The sequence below is a fragment of the Panthera uncia genome, assembly GCF_023721935.1.
Source record: "Panthera uncia isolate 11264 chromosome B3 unlocalized genomic scaffold, Puncia_PCG_1.0 HiC_scaffold_1, whole genome shotgun sequence".
Lineage (NCBI taxonomy): Eukaryota > Metazoa > Chordata > Mammalia > Carnivora > Felidae > Panthera > Panthera uncia.
In genome coordinates, this window is record NW_026057582.1 from 46,456,882 (window position 1) to 46,471,349 (window position 14,468).

The following is a 14,468-nucleotide window of genomic DNA, read 5'->3' on the forward strand; positions in this document are numbered from 1 at the left end:
GTTCTACTTTTGTAGTGAAAATGAAGTAATTATATTGTCATTTTGACCCTCAGAACTGTTTTCAATGAATTGAGAGGATCTCTCTTTTTTTTTTTTTTTTTTTTTCTAATTTTCAGTTTCATTTTCTAGATACTCAGGGGTCAGGGGTGTAACACAAAGAAGATGACGAGGATGGTGATGGGGGCAGTTCTGTTCACAAAAGGATAGCAGGTTTAGGCATGCATGGAGGGAGAAAGGGAACACAAAGCAAGGCTCGCACAGCAATCTGGGCCATACAGGTAAAGATGGGTTTCCTCCTGCACCCTTCCTATAAAAATTAAGCAGTTTCTAATGAGCTTGGGATTTCCGTTTCCTGACGGAATACAAGTCAACACAAGATGGAAGCAGTGATGCTTAGAGGCCTGGTTGGAGAGGAAGTGACAGATCCAACTGAGAACATTTTCACTTGATTATATTTTGCCCATGGCAGTCAGGAATGAGCAACCTTTTGTTGCTGGAGGATCAATTCAGGAAGAATGAGTTCCTGAGAGGTTTACATGACATGCAGCAGACCACACGGGAAGCTAGTGGTGGAGTCAGACTTTGACTTCCAGCCCAGTGCATATTCTACCCATGCCAGTTCAAGAACTGCTGAACAGACAGACTCATGATGGCCGCAGTGACAAAGTTAACTCAGAGTTAGAGAAAAAAGCCGTCCGCTACCTACTCATGTGTCTGAGTCATCCGGCACCGCCGTATAGAGAGATGGTCCCTGGGAACAATATAGACTGCTTCACACATTTGTATGTCATCCTTGTGCAGGGGCCATACCAGTCTTCTCTCTGTTGTATCTATTTTCATCTAAGGGAAAGAAACAGAGAGAGAGAGAGAGCAAGTGGGGGAGAGGGGCAGAGGTAGAGAGAGAGAGAATCTTTAGTAGGCTCCATGCTCAGCACAGAGCCCGACGCGGGGCTCGATCCCATGACCCTGGGACCGTGACCCGAGCTGAAATCAAGAGCTGGATGCTCAGTGGACTGAGCCACCCAGGTGCCCCTTGTTGTATCTATTTTAGTACACGTGCTGCCAAAGTGAGCACCTCCCATGGCATGAGCTCTCCACCTTTTTAAAGAAAGGGGGATTCCAGGTTCAGTGTTCTCCATCTGCACTGAAAAGTGGTAAAGAGAAAAATCAATAAAATGACAAAGATAAAATACAGGAAGGGAGATACAGCAATAAAATGTGGTGAGAAAAGATTGTTAATCGGACAAGCTAAAAAAGATCCCAGAGTAAGACTGTGTCCAACCAAAGGAGATCAAAGCAGCAGCAGAATAGAGCTGGATTTCATAGCCAGAACAACCGACAGGGCCCAGCAACCTTGCTGCAAAGCAACAGACCCTTTGGCCTGACCGTTCTGGACCAGCGGGGCTAAACTAGTGGCGTGCTGGAGGAGCCAGGTGTGTACATCTCTCCAGCTCTGCATTCAGTCGTGGCAGAGTGATGGCTGGAAGTCAGCTCTGGTGGGAGTGCTGACACGGCAAAAATCAGCAAATGCTGTAAATCAAGGCTCTTCCCCCCAGAGACCTGGTTGTGAAACACTTACCGGCATTATCACTGACACAAAGCATCTAACCTCTCAGGGCAAAAGCCAAGGGAAAATCAAGCAGTCCTGGCACAAGTTCAAAAGTATGCAAACCCTTCTCCCCGCCACTTGACCTCACTACCCCTGCCCACAGCAGGGCTCTAGGACTCCCTCCAAACCCACCTTCCCAAATACTTTCCTGTGATGTCTAAGCCCCCCCCCCCCCCCCCCCCACCCAGGGCACATTCTCAAGGAGAAGCAAACGAAAGAGTGAAAGTCTGATTCCTGCCATGCACAGGGCGTGCCACCTCTGAACATAAAGTGAAACTTGAACGTCCCTTTGAGCTTACAAGGAAAATGTAAAGGAAATTAAAAAGGCCCTTAATGGTACTTGACTTGTAGAAGGGCAAATCTAACTTCCTTTATAGTTTTTCTCCAAGATCTGCACCTCTGTCTTGAGTAGAATTGGAGATGGTCTTTTGTTACCTTTTTTTTTTTTTTTTTATGTCTGCAGAAACAGCTCAGCTTTAAAAGAGAATTATTAAAATAATTTGGGGTAAATTGTAAAATCTTTCACTGTTTCCAAATCATCAACTCTTGCTTAATTACTGCCTCTCCTCTTCTCCTCCTCAGCTGACCTGTTACAGTCAACTAGGCTGGAGGGATGTGATTCCTTTTGATTGGGTTTCACTGCGACAGAGGCAAGGGGGTGGGGAGAGAGAGACTAGGCAGTCACATCAAAATGACATCCTGTTTTACTGTCCACTTGACATGGTTGTCATTTTTTATGCTGGTATCTTTAAGTCTTGCACCTATGTATGATCTGTCGGCGCTGTTTGTAAAATCCCTATTAAGAACAACTAAAAGCTGAGGTGCCTGGGTGGCTCAGTCTCTTGGGCATCTGACTTCACTCAGGTCATGATCTCATGGATCATGAGTTCAAGCCCTGTGTCAGGTTCTGTGCTGACAGCTCAGAGCCTGGAGCCTGCTTCGGGTTCTGTGACTCCCTCTCTCTCTGCCCCTCCCCCACTCACGCTCTGTCTCTCTCTCTCCTTTCAAAAATAAACAAACATTAAAAACATTTTTTTTTAATAAAATTTACAAAAAAGAACAACTAAAAGATGAATTTAGTGGCTATAATATGCAGAAAGGAATGAGAAAAAGAAGCTCCAGATCCTGAGAAACCCTCAAAAAAGATAAACTCTGTATGATGGTGAAAAATAATGTTTTGAAGTTTTCATTATAAGAGCATCATCTGTGCATATCAAATAAAATTTAGAATATATGAAAGCATAGAAAATAGTAGGAATCACCAGAGTTCCATCATTCAGGCATGATGACTGCTTCCATTTTGGCTGGATTCTCTCTAAGGTCTATTTCTGTGTGCATGTGTGTATTTATTCAGATATCAAGCAGAAGACACAAATGAGCCGTCTTTCAGCTAAAAAAAAATCTGGCATGTTTTATTGGGCTCATGCAGTGTATTTACCATTTAAATTAGATTTTTAACAGGCAAAAATGAAGAGATTTTTAATTAAATCCAGATATGGAATTTTTCTTGAAAAATCGAACCTGTATTTTCAAATGGCAGGAGCTAAGGAGAGAGTCACTTTCAAAAGGAACCCGTGCTTGCCAATTTGCCATTGTCCCAGTGCGGTTTCTTTTATTTCTTTATGCTGCCTATTGGCTTCCGTAGGTATTTAAGTTTGATGTCCTTGATGTAGACTGTTTTTTTTTTAATCACTGCATTCATTTTGCATATGCAACTTTATGTTCAGCTCTTTTCTGTAAGCAATATATCACTAACCCTTTTCCCTGATCCTTCTGGTGTACGTACAGTGTTATATACCATGTAATGCCGTACTGATTTTCTCCCTGATCATCTAGTGTATATAAGGTAGTAAATATCAAGTACATAAAAGTATGAAGAAGAAATTAACTATTATTTGGAATTTTTCTTTTTTCCTATGCAAATATCCTTTTTAATAGTGGGAATCCTTCTGTACATACAATTTTGTAGTTTTTTTCACCTTTTCTTGTATTGTAAACACTAACACTACTCATCAACTATATGCAGCTTAGTTAACAATTGTCTTCCCCCCCTGGTTGGATATGTGGGTTTCCCTTGTTCTGTCATAATTATGTTATAGTGAATATCTTTCTGCTGAAAGTTTTTTTCTATATTAAATTTCTTCTGCTAGGCTATATTCCTAGAAATGGGCTATGCAATTAAAGGATACAAACAGTTTTATGGCTCTTGATGTATGTTGTCAAATTGTATCACAACAGGGCTATCTGGTGTTCTGATTTACACATGTACCTACATTGTGTGAGAATATGTTTCCTGACACCTCTAACAGCATTAAATATACATATATAGATTCATGTTTGTATTATATATTCACTATTGCTTTGATACAGAAACGTAGTACCTTCTATTTTTAATTTGCATTCTTCTTGTCCCCAAGAACTCAACTATGCCCTTTGAAAAGAGCAGAACACCAAGGAAAGAGTCTCCCTAATTCAAAGGGATAGCCATGGGACAGCCACACAATGGAGGTGGAAGTGAGTTAAAGGCAGAAACCCAGAAATCCCAAGCTGAGGGGCACCTGGGTCAGTTGAGTGTCCGACCCTTGGCTCAGGTTATGATCTTACGGTTTGTGAGTTTGAGCCCTCTGTTGAGCGGGCTCTGTACTGACAGTGCGGAGCCTGCTTGGGATTCTCTCTCTCCCTCTCTCTGCACCTCCCCTGCTCTTTCTCTCTTTCTCAAAAATAAATAAATAAGCTTAAAAAAAAAGAAAAAAAAGAAAAGAAATCCCCAGCTGAGGTAGAGGCAGCCAGGAGCAGAGGCACTAGAGGGCAGAATGAGGCAAAGGGGTTGAGACCACAAGAGTCAGCCTGGTGAAAACTAGGAAGGTTTAGACAACAGTCTATAATCCAGACCTCATAGCTAAAGCCCCAAATAGCTAAATCCACAGGATACAGATTTTTTTTTTTTTTTGTCTTCTAGTGTGTAGTGTTTTTAGGTCTGAACTCTTAATGAGGCCAGTAGTCTAGAGGCCACTTTAAATTTTTCACTACAGGTAATTTACCCATTTCTTTCTCCTTCTTCCTAGTGTATCCTGCCAGCTTGAAATTCCTCTTGAGACAGGATTTGTCCAGAACCTACTTTCCTGAATCCAAATCATTTGTTTAACTTACAGAAGCATGTAACCAAACTGGAAATCAAGTACCATGGACCTGGGCGGTGGAGACCTGAATTAAAATCACTCAAGACAGGAAGAATTTGACGTGGTCAATCAGACTTCAGAGCCAAGGGTAACATCAGGAGTGGCCAGTGTTCACTGCCTGAGGCTATTTATTATTAATGTGGAGTCAAAAATCTTTTCATTTATTTTTTTTCTGTGAACACTTCATAAAACTGAAGTTTGAAGGGAAAAGGGAAATATGAAAATATGAAACCTCATATGAATAAATGAATATTCTTAGTTACAATGATATGTAATTAAACTTGAAGGGAGCAGTTGTTTCTAGATTATAATTTCAACTTTATTTCATCGAATGCATTTTTATTAGTTTTTATCTCTGGTCTTTAGGTCTTGATTCTAGTGATTTTACTGCCTAGGGAACTGAGAATAGTGAGCATGAAAGTTATAGTTGTGCCTATCTAGCTCACAAAATGTTGTTTTTATTTTTTTTCTTTTAATGTTTGTTTATTTTTGAGAGACAGAGAGACAGACAGAACACAAGCAGGGGAGGGACAGAGAGAGAAGGAGACACAGAATCTGAAGCAGGCTCCAGGCTCCGAGCTATCAGCACAGAGCCTGATGCGGGACTTGAACTCACGAACCTTGAGATCATGACCTGAGCCGAAGTCAGACGCTTAACCAACTGTCACCCAGGTGCCCCTAGCTCATAAAATGTTAATAGAAACATGGATTTCCACATCAGGGCCAACAAACCTTGCCAAACTCTGGCCTGCTTTTGTACAACTTGTGAACTAAGAATGGTTTTATTTTTATTTTATTTATTTTACTTATTTTTAATGAACACACGATGTTATATTAGTTTCAGCTATACAATATAATGATTCAACAATTCTCTGCATTTCCCAGTGCCCATCACGAGAAGTATACCCTTATTCTGTTTCACCCACCTCCCACCTACCTTTCCTCTGGAAACCACCATTTTGTTCTCTGTATTTAATAGTCTGTTTTTTCCCCTTTTTTTCTTTGTTTACTTGTTTTGTTTCTTAAATTCCGTATGTGAGGGGAATCATATGGTATTTGTCTTTCTCAGTCTGACTTATTTCACATAGTATTGTACCCTCTAGATCCATTCATGTTGTTGCAAATGGCAAGATACCATCCCTTTTATGGCTGTATAATATTCTGTAATCTATATTGGTATCTGTATCTCTGTATATACACAGTACATCTTTAACCATTCACCCACAGATGCACACGTGGGTTGCTTTTATATCTTGGCTATTGTAAATAATGCTGCAGTAAACATAGGGGTGCATATATCTTTTCAAAATGGTATTTTCATTTTCTTTGGATAAATATCCAATAGTGGAATTGCTGGATCATATGGTAATATTATTTTTAATTTTTTGAGGAAACTCCGTGTTGTTTTCACAGAGGTTGTACCACTTTGCATTCTTAATGGTGCACAAGGGTTCCTTCACACCTTTGTCAATACTTGTTATTTCTTACGCTTTTTATTTTAGCCATTCTGGCAGGTGTAGGGTAATATCTCATTGTGGTTTTGGTTTGAATTTCCCTGACAGTTACCAATGTTGGCCATCTTTTCATGTGTCAGTTGGCCATTTGTATATCTTTTTTGGAAAAATGTCTATTAAGGTCATCTGCACATTTTTTAATTAGAATATTTGAAGGGTTTTTTTTTTTTTTTTTTTTTGGTGTTGAGTATAAGATCTTTATATATTTTGTAAATCTTTATTTTTTTTAATGTTATTTTTGAGAGAGAGAGGGAAAGAGCACAGGCATGAGTGAGGGAGAGGCAGAGAGAGAGGGAGACAGAGAATCCTGAGCAGACTCTCCACTGTCAGCAAAGAGCCCAATGTAGGGCTTGAACTCACAAACCATGAGATCATGACCTGAGCCGAGATCAAGAATTGGTTGCTCAACCGATTGAGCCATCCAGGCACCCCTATATATTTTAGATATTAACCCCTTATCAGATATATATTTGCAAATATCTTCTCCCATTCAGTAGGTTGCCTTGATTTTTGTTGATTGTTTGCATTGCTGTGCAAATGTGTTTTTATTTTGGTGTAGTTCCAATAGTTGAATTTTGCTTTTTATTCCCTTGCCTGAGGAGGCATATCTAGAAAAATGTTTTTGTACTTGATGTCAAAGAAATTATTGCCTATGTTTTTTTTCTAAGAGTTTTATGGTTTCAGGTCTCACATGTAGGTCTTTAATCTTTCTTGTGTTTGTTTTTATCTATGGTGTAAGAAAGTGGTTCAGTTTCATTCTTATGCATGTAGCTATCCAGTCTTCCTGACACCATTTGTTGAAGATACTGTGTTTTCCCCATTGTATGTTCTTGCCTCCTTTGTCATAGATTAATTGACTATATACCTGTAGTTTTATCTCTGGGCTGTCTTCTGTTCTATCAGTCTATGAGTCTATTTTTATGCCAGTACCATACTGATCTGATTACTACAACTTTGTACTATATCTTGAAATCTGGGATTGTGATACCTCCAGCTTTGTTCTTCTTTCTCAAGATTGCTTTGGCTATTTAGGGTCTTTTGTGGCTCTATACAAATTTTAGGATTAATTGTTTTAATTCTGTGAAAAATCTGTTCTTATTTTGATAGGGATTGCATTGAATCTGTAGATTCCTTTGGGTAGTATTGACATTTTAACAATATTAATTCTTCCAATCCTTGAGCATGGAATATCTTTCCATTTGTGTCATATACAATTTCTTTTATCAGTGTTTTATAGTTTTCAGAGCACAGGTCTTTCACCTCCTTGGCTAAGTTTATTCCTAGGTATTTTATTCTTTTGGGGGCACTTGTAAATGGGACTGTTTTCTTAATTTCTCTTTCTGCTACTTCATTATTAAAGAGATTCAACAGGTATCTATATATTAATTTTGTATCCTGTGACTTTACTAATTTTTTTTATCAGTTTTAGTAGTTTTTTGGTGGATTCTTTAGGATTTTCTATGTATAGTATAATGTCATCTGCAAATAGTGAAAGTTTTACTTCTTTCTTACCACACTGGATGCCTTTTATTTCTTTTTCTTGTCTGATTGCTGTGGTCAGGACTTCCAGTACTATGTTGAATAGAAGTGGTGACAATGGACATATTTGTCTTGTGCCTGACCTTAGAGGAGAAGCGGTCAGTTTTTCATCATTTTGTATGATGTTAGCTGTGGGTTTTTCACAAATGGCCTTTATTATGTTGAGATATAATAATGTTTCCGCTAAACCTATTTTGTTGAGAGTTTTTATCATGAATGGATATTATACTTTGTCAAATGCTTTTTCTGCATCTATTGAGATAATCATGGATTTTGTGCTTTCTCTTGTTAATGTGATGTATCATATTGATCGATTTACAATATTGAAACACCCTTGCATCCTTGGAATAAATCCCACTTGATCATGGTGAATGATTTTTTAAATGTACTGTTGGATTCAGTTTGCTAATATTGTGTTCAGGATTTTTACATTGATCTTCATCAGAGATATTGGTAGTTTTCTTTTTTTGCAGTGTCTTTATCTGGTTTTGGTATCAAGATAATGCTGGCCTCATAGAATGAATTCAGAAGCTTTCTCTCCTTTTCTGTTTTTTGGAATTGTTTAAGAAAAATAGGTATTAACTCTTCTATAAATGTTTGGTAGAATTTGCCTGTTAGACCGTCTGGTCCTGAACATTTATTTGTTGGAGTTTTTCAATGACTGAGTCAATCCATTGCTAGTAGTTGGTCTGTTTAAATTTTCAATTTTTTCCTGATTTAGTTTTGAAGGTTGTATGTTTCTAGGAATTTATCCATTTTTTTTTTCTAGGTTGTCCAGTTTGTTGGTATATATTTTTTCATAATATTCTGTTATAATCCATAATCCTTTGCACTTCTGTGATGTCAGTTATTTCTCTTCCTTCATTTCTGATTTTATTTATTTGGATCCTCTCTTTTTTTCTTGATAAGTCTGGCTAAGTTTTATCAACTTTGTTGATCTTTTCAGAGAACAGTTCCTGGTTTCACTGATTTGTTCTATTGTTACTTTAATCTCTATTTCATTTGTTTCTGCTCTAATCTTTATTATTTCCTTCCTTCCACTTGCTTTGGGCTTTTTTTTTTTTTAATTTAACTTCTTTACTTGTAGGATTAGGTTGTTCTTATGAGATTTTTCTTGTTTCTTGAGGTAGAACTGTATTGCTATAAACTTCCCTCTTAGAACAGCTTTGTTGCATCCCAAAGATTTAAAATTTTTTAAATGTTTATTTATTTTTGAGAGAGAGTGTGAGCAGGGGAAGGGCAGAGAGAGAGAGAGAGAGGGAGACACAGAATGTGAAGCAGGTCCCAGGCTCCAAACTGTCAGCACAGAGCCCTACACAGAGTTTGAACTCACAAACTGTGAGATCATGATCTGAGTCTAAGTCGGATTCTTAACTGACTGAACTACCAGGTGGTGCCCCACATCCCAAAGATTTTAGACCATTGTGTTTTCACTTATTTGTGTCCATGTATTTTTTTTTATTTCCTCCTTGATTTATTGGTTTGCCCACTCATTGTTTAGTAGAATGTTATTTAGTCTCTATGCTTTGTGTTTTTTCCAGATTATTTCATGTGATTGATTTCTAGTTTCATACTGTTGTGGTTGGAAAAGATGCATGATATGATTTCCACATTTATTTTTAATGTTTATTTTTGAGAGAGAGACAGAATGTGAATGAGGGAGGGGCAGAGAGAGAGGGAGACACAGAATCCGAAGCAGGTTCCGGGCTCCGAGCTGTCAGCACAGAGCCCGACGCAGGGTTCAAACTCACAAACCGCGAGATCATGACCTGAGCTAAAGTTCAATGATTAACTGACTGAGCCACCCAGGCATCCCTCTACATTTTTTAATTTATTGAGACTTTTTAAATTTATTGAGACAAATTTATGGCCTAACATCTGACTTATTCTGGAAAATGTTCCATGGGCACTTGAAAAGAATCTGTATACCACTCTTTTTGGATAGCATGTTCTGAATGTATCTATTAGGTCCATCTGGTCTAATGTGTCATTCAAAGCCACTATTTTCTTGTCAATTTTCTGTCTGGATGATGTATCCATTGATGTAAGTGGGGTGTTAGAGTCCCATGTGAGTATTTATTACTGTCAGTTTCTTCCATATACCTATTAATAGTGGCTTTATATATTTAGGTGTTTTCATATTGGGTGCATAGATATTTACAATTGTTATACTCTTGTTGGATTGTTCCCTTTATCATTGTGTAGTGTCCTTCTTTGTCTCTTGTTACAGTCTTTGTTTTAAAGTCTGTTTTGGCTGACACAAGTATTACTACCCCAGCTTTCTTTTCACATTCATTTACATGGTGAATGTTCTTCCATCCCTTCACTTTCAGTCTGCATGTGTCTTTAGGTCTGAAGTGAATCTCTTATAGACAGTATATATACAGGTCTTAGATTTTTTATCATTCAGTACCCTTTGTCTTTTGATTGGAGCATTTAGTCCATTTACACCAAAAGTAATATTGATAGGTATATGCTTTTTTTGCCATTTGTTACTTGTTTTACGGTTGTTTTTGTAGTTCTTCTCTGTTCCTTTCTTCTCTTGCTCTTTTCCCTTGCTTTTTGATGGCTTTCTTTAGTGTTAAGCTTGGGTTCCTTTCTCTTTATTTTTTTGTGTATCTATTACAGCTTTTTGATTTTTGGTTATCATTAGGTTCACATATAACATCTTATGCACATAGCAGTCTATGTTAAATTGATGGTCACTTAAGTCCAAATCCATTCTAAAAAGCACTAAATTTTTACTCCCCTCCCCATGTTTTATGTATATGATTTGATACTTCACATCATTTTGTTTTATGAATGCCTTGACTGAATTTTGTAGATATAATTGATTTGCTGTTTTTGTGCTTTAACTCCCATACTGATTTTACAAGTGATTCATCTACTACTTTTATTCTATGTTTGCATGTACCTGTGAACTCTTATCCCTTTCCTAATTTTCTTACTCCTGACTATGGCATTTTCTTTCCATTCAAAGAATTTTCTTTAACATTTCTTATAAGGCTGGTTTACTGATCATGAATTCCTTTAGTTTTTGTTTATCTGGGAAACTTTCTGTCTCTCCTTCTATTCTGAATGATAACCTTGCTGGATAGTGTATTTGTGGTTGCAGGGTTTTGTTTTTTTTTCCAGCACTTTGAAGATGTCATGCCACTCCCTTCAGGCTTGCCAAGTTTCTGCCAAAATATCAGCTGACAGCCTTGTGGTGGGGGGGTGTCCCTTGTATGTAACTGTTTTTTTTTTTTCTCTTGCTGCTTTAAAAATTCTCTTTTCACTATCATTTGCCATTTTAATTACAATGTGTCTTGATGTGGACCTCCTTGGGTTGATTTTGTTGGGAGTTCTCCATGCCTCCTAGATTTGGATGTCTGTTTCTGTTCCCAGATTTGGGAAGTTTTCAGCTGTTGTTTCTTCAAATACATTTTCTGCCTCCTTTTCTCTGTCTTCTTCTGGGATCCCTGTAAGGTAAATATTATTATGCTTGATGATGTTGTTGGGTTCCCTTAACCTATTCTCATTTTTTATTTTATTTATTTGTTTATTTAATTTATTAACTTACTATTCAGCTTGGCCTCTTTTCCTTACCTTGTCTTCCAAGTCATTGATCCATTCCTCTGCCTCCTCTAATCTGCTATTGATTCCCTCTCCTATATTTTTTATTTCAGTTATTGAGTTCTTTGTCTCTGACTGGTTCTGTTTTTATGTTTTGTCTCTGTTTGTTGAGGGTCTCACTGAAGTCCTCCACTCTTTTCTCGAGTCCAGTGAATGTCTGTGTGACTGTTACTTTGAATTCTTTATCAGGCATACTGCCTATCTCCATTTCACTTAGCTCTTTTGCTGTGATTTTTGTTCTGTTCTCTTCTTTTATCTGGGGCATATTCCTCTGTCTCCTCATTTTGTCTAACTCTATGTATATTTCTATACATATATGTATTAGGAAAGTCAGTTACATCTCCTGCTCTTGAAAGTAGTGGTCTTATGAAGAAGAGGGCCATGTAGCCCAATGCATCCTGTCCACTGGGACCAGGTGCTTCAGGAGTGTCTCCTATTAGACTACATGTGCCATACTGTTTTATCTGAGTTGCATTTGCCTTCAGTCCAGTTGGCTGCAGTGGTCCACTTTGCCTGCTGTGGGTACAGGAAGGGTTTGGTGCCTGTGTTGTTAAGGGGCTAGTCTGTGGCCGCTGTCGGTTTGTAGTTGGTGGTATCAGCTGTCAGACCAAAAGCCTGCCCTCGGCCCCTTAGCTGTAGTCACACCAACCTGTAGGGCACTCTCCCTACATTGTCCTCTGTGAGGCTTTCATGGGTGGGTGGGCCAGCAGTCAGGTCAAATGCTTGCCCCCAGTCCAGGGTTGCAGATGCACTGATCTGCAGGGTACTTGCTCTGCACTGCAGGTTATCATAAGGTTTGGCTGTTGGGACTATGGGTGCACTGGTCTGTGTAGTTATCTTTCCCTCTCTCCAGTGTAGGAGTCACTTTGGAGTGGCACTGGTCCCTGCCGGGGATGCCTGCAGGGTGTGTTGAGGCAGGAGCTGATTTGGAGGGATGCCTACTAGTGGGGCATGTTGGATGGGGGTGGGTTTGCAGGAGAATGTGGGGGCAGTTTGCCTGGTGTTATCGAGTTGGGTGGACAGTGATCACAGTGTTTCCCCTAAATGTCCTGCTGTCTGGGCGAGGGGGTGGGGATTGGTGGGGATGTGAAGAGAAATGGCATCTGCCAGCACTTGTTCTTGGAGAAGTCTCCTAAATATTCCTGCCCCCTCCAGCGCATGTTCTGAGATTAGTAAATAAACCTTCTCATATACCCCATGTGCTTTTCAAACTGCTGCTTCTATGCTGTATCCCAAGGGGCTATTTGTTATTGTGGCTCTTTAAGGGTGGGGACTCAGTTTTGTATCATCCTCTGCCTGTCCCTAAACTAAGCCTGCTGAGTTTTAAAGTACCCAGAGTTAAGCCCTACTGATGGCAAAAATTCACAAAATTAAGCCCCACTGTTTTTCAAAGCCAAAATATTATGGGGACTCATCTTCCCAGTGCAGGCAGGTCCCCTGTGCCTGGTGTGCCTTGTGTGGGTCTGCTCTTCTCCCTTCTTGTGCTGTCCCTCCTCTTTGTGATTAGTCTTGCGAGGGGTTTGGTTCCCAACAGTGACTCTGCCCCTCCTACCATTTCGAGAGAGAGAGATATATACACGCACACATACACACATATATATTTTAGTATATATTTATATATTTATTTCTAACATAAGCTTCTGCCACTAAAGTTTTAATTCCCTAAAAGGACTGCATCTTGCTTTTTCATGTGTCCTTCATTTAAGTTCACAGTAATAGTTCACAAATGGTTCTTCAATACGTGATGACTATCTATATATATGTAATATTTATCAATGTATAAATGATATTGTTTAGAATAGACTCAGTTACCTTGGGTATCTGAAATTTATAACATATTTTTATATATTTATATTTCATTGGCTTTTCATAAGAACGTATCATCTGGATTATACCTGTGTACAAAATTAATAGAATATTTAAGGAAGATAGTAGACTTATTTCACATTTTTCTGTTTTTATTGAAATGTAATTGACATGTAACATTGGATTAGTTTTAGGACTATAGCATGATGATTTGATATGTGTATATATTGTGTAATGATCACCACACAATAAGTTTGGTTACTTTGACCGTTACTTTGAATTCTTTATCAGGCGTACTGTGATATCTATCACCTCACATAGTTAAAATTTTTTTCTTGTGATAAGAACTTTTAAGGTCTACTCTATTAGCCATTTTCATATATATTATACGGTTTTGTTAACTTTAGTCACCATGCTGTAGTTTATATCCCCAGAACTTATTCGTCTTATACCTAGAAGTTTACATCTTTTGACCACCTTCATCCACCCCACCCACACTTGCCTCTGGAAGCCCCCAGTCTATTTTCTGTCTCTATGAGCTGGTTCTGCTAGATTTTAGATGTATGTGAGATCTTTTAGTATATGTCTTTGTCTGAGTTATTTTACTTAGCGTAATGCCCTCAAGGTCTATCTATGTTGTAGCAAATGGCAGAATTTCTTTCTGTTTTATGGCCAAATAATACTCTGTGTGTGTGTGTGTGTGTGTGTGTGTGTGTGTGTGTTTGTACACCACATTTTCCTTTAAAAAAAGGTTCATTGGGGTGCCTGGTGGCCCAGTCAGTTAAATGTCCAACTTTGGCTCAGGTCAGGATCTCCCCACTTGTGAGTTTGAGTCCCATGTCGGGCTCTGTGCTGACAGCTCAGAGCCTGGAGCCGGCTTCAGATTCTGTCTCCCTCTCAATCAGTTCCTCCCTGCTCATGCTTCCTCTCTTTCTCTCTCTCTCTCTCTCTCTCTCTCTCTCTCTCTCTCTCAAAAATAAATAAAACATTTAAAAAAATTTAAAAAGGTTTATTTATTTACTTTGAGAGAGAGAGAGAGAGAGAGTGCACGTGCCCGAATTGGGGAGGGGCAGAGAGAGGGAGAGAGAGAATCCCAAGCAGGCCCCGTGCAATCAGCAGGGAGCTGGACGTGGGCTTGATCTCACGAACCCTGAAATCATGACCTGAGCTGAAATCAAGAGTCAGACACTTAACCAAGTGAGCCAC

General features: G+C 38.8%; 1 pseudogene; it reads right to left on the reverse strand.

The window, feature by feature from the left end:
• Nucleotides 1-756: 756 nt before the first annotated feature.
• On the reverse strand, nt 757-855 carry LOC125910492 (uncharacterized; annotated as a pseudogene).
• Nucleotides 856-14,468: the final 13,613 nt, after the last annotated feature.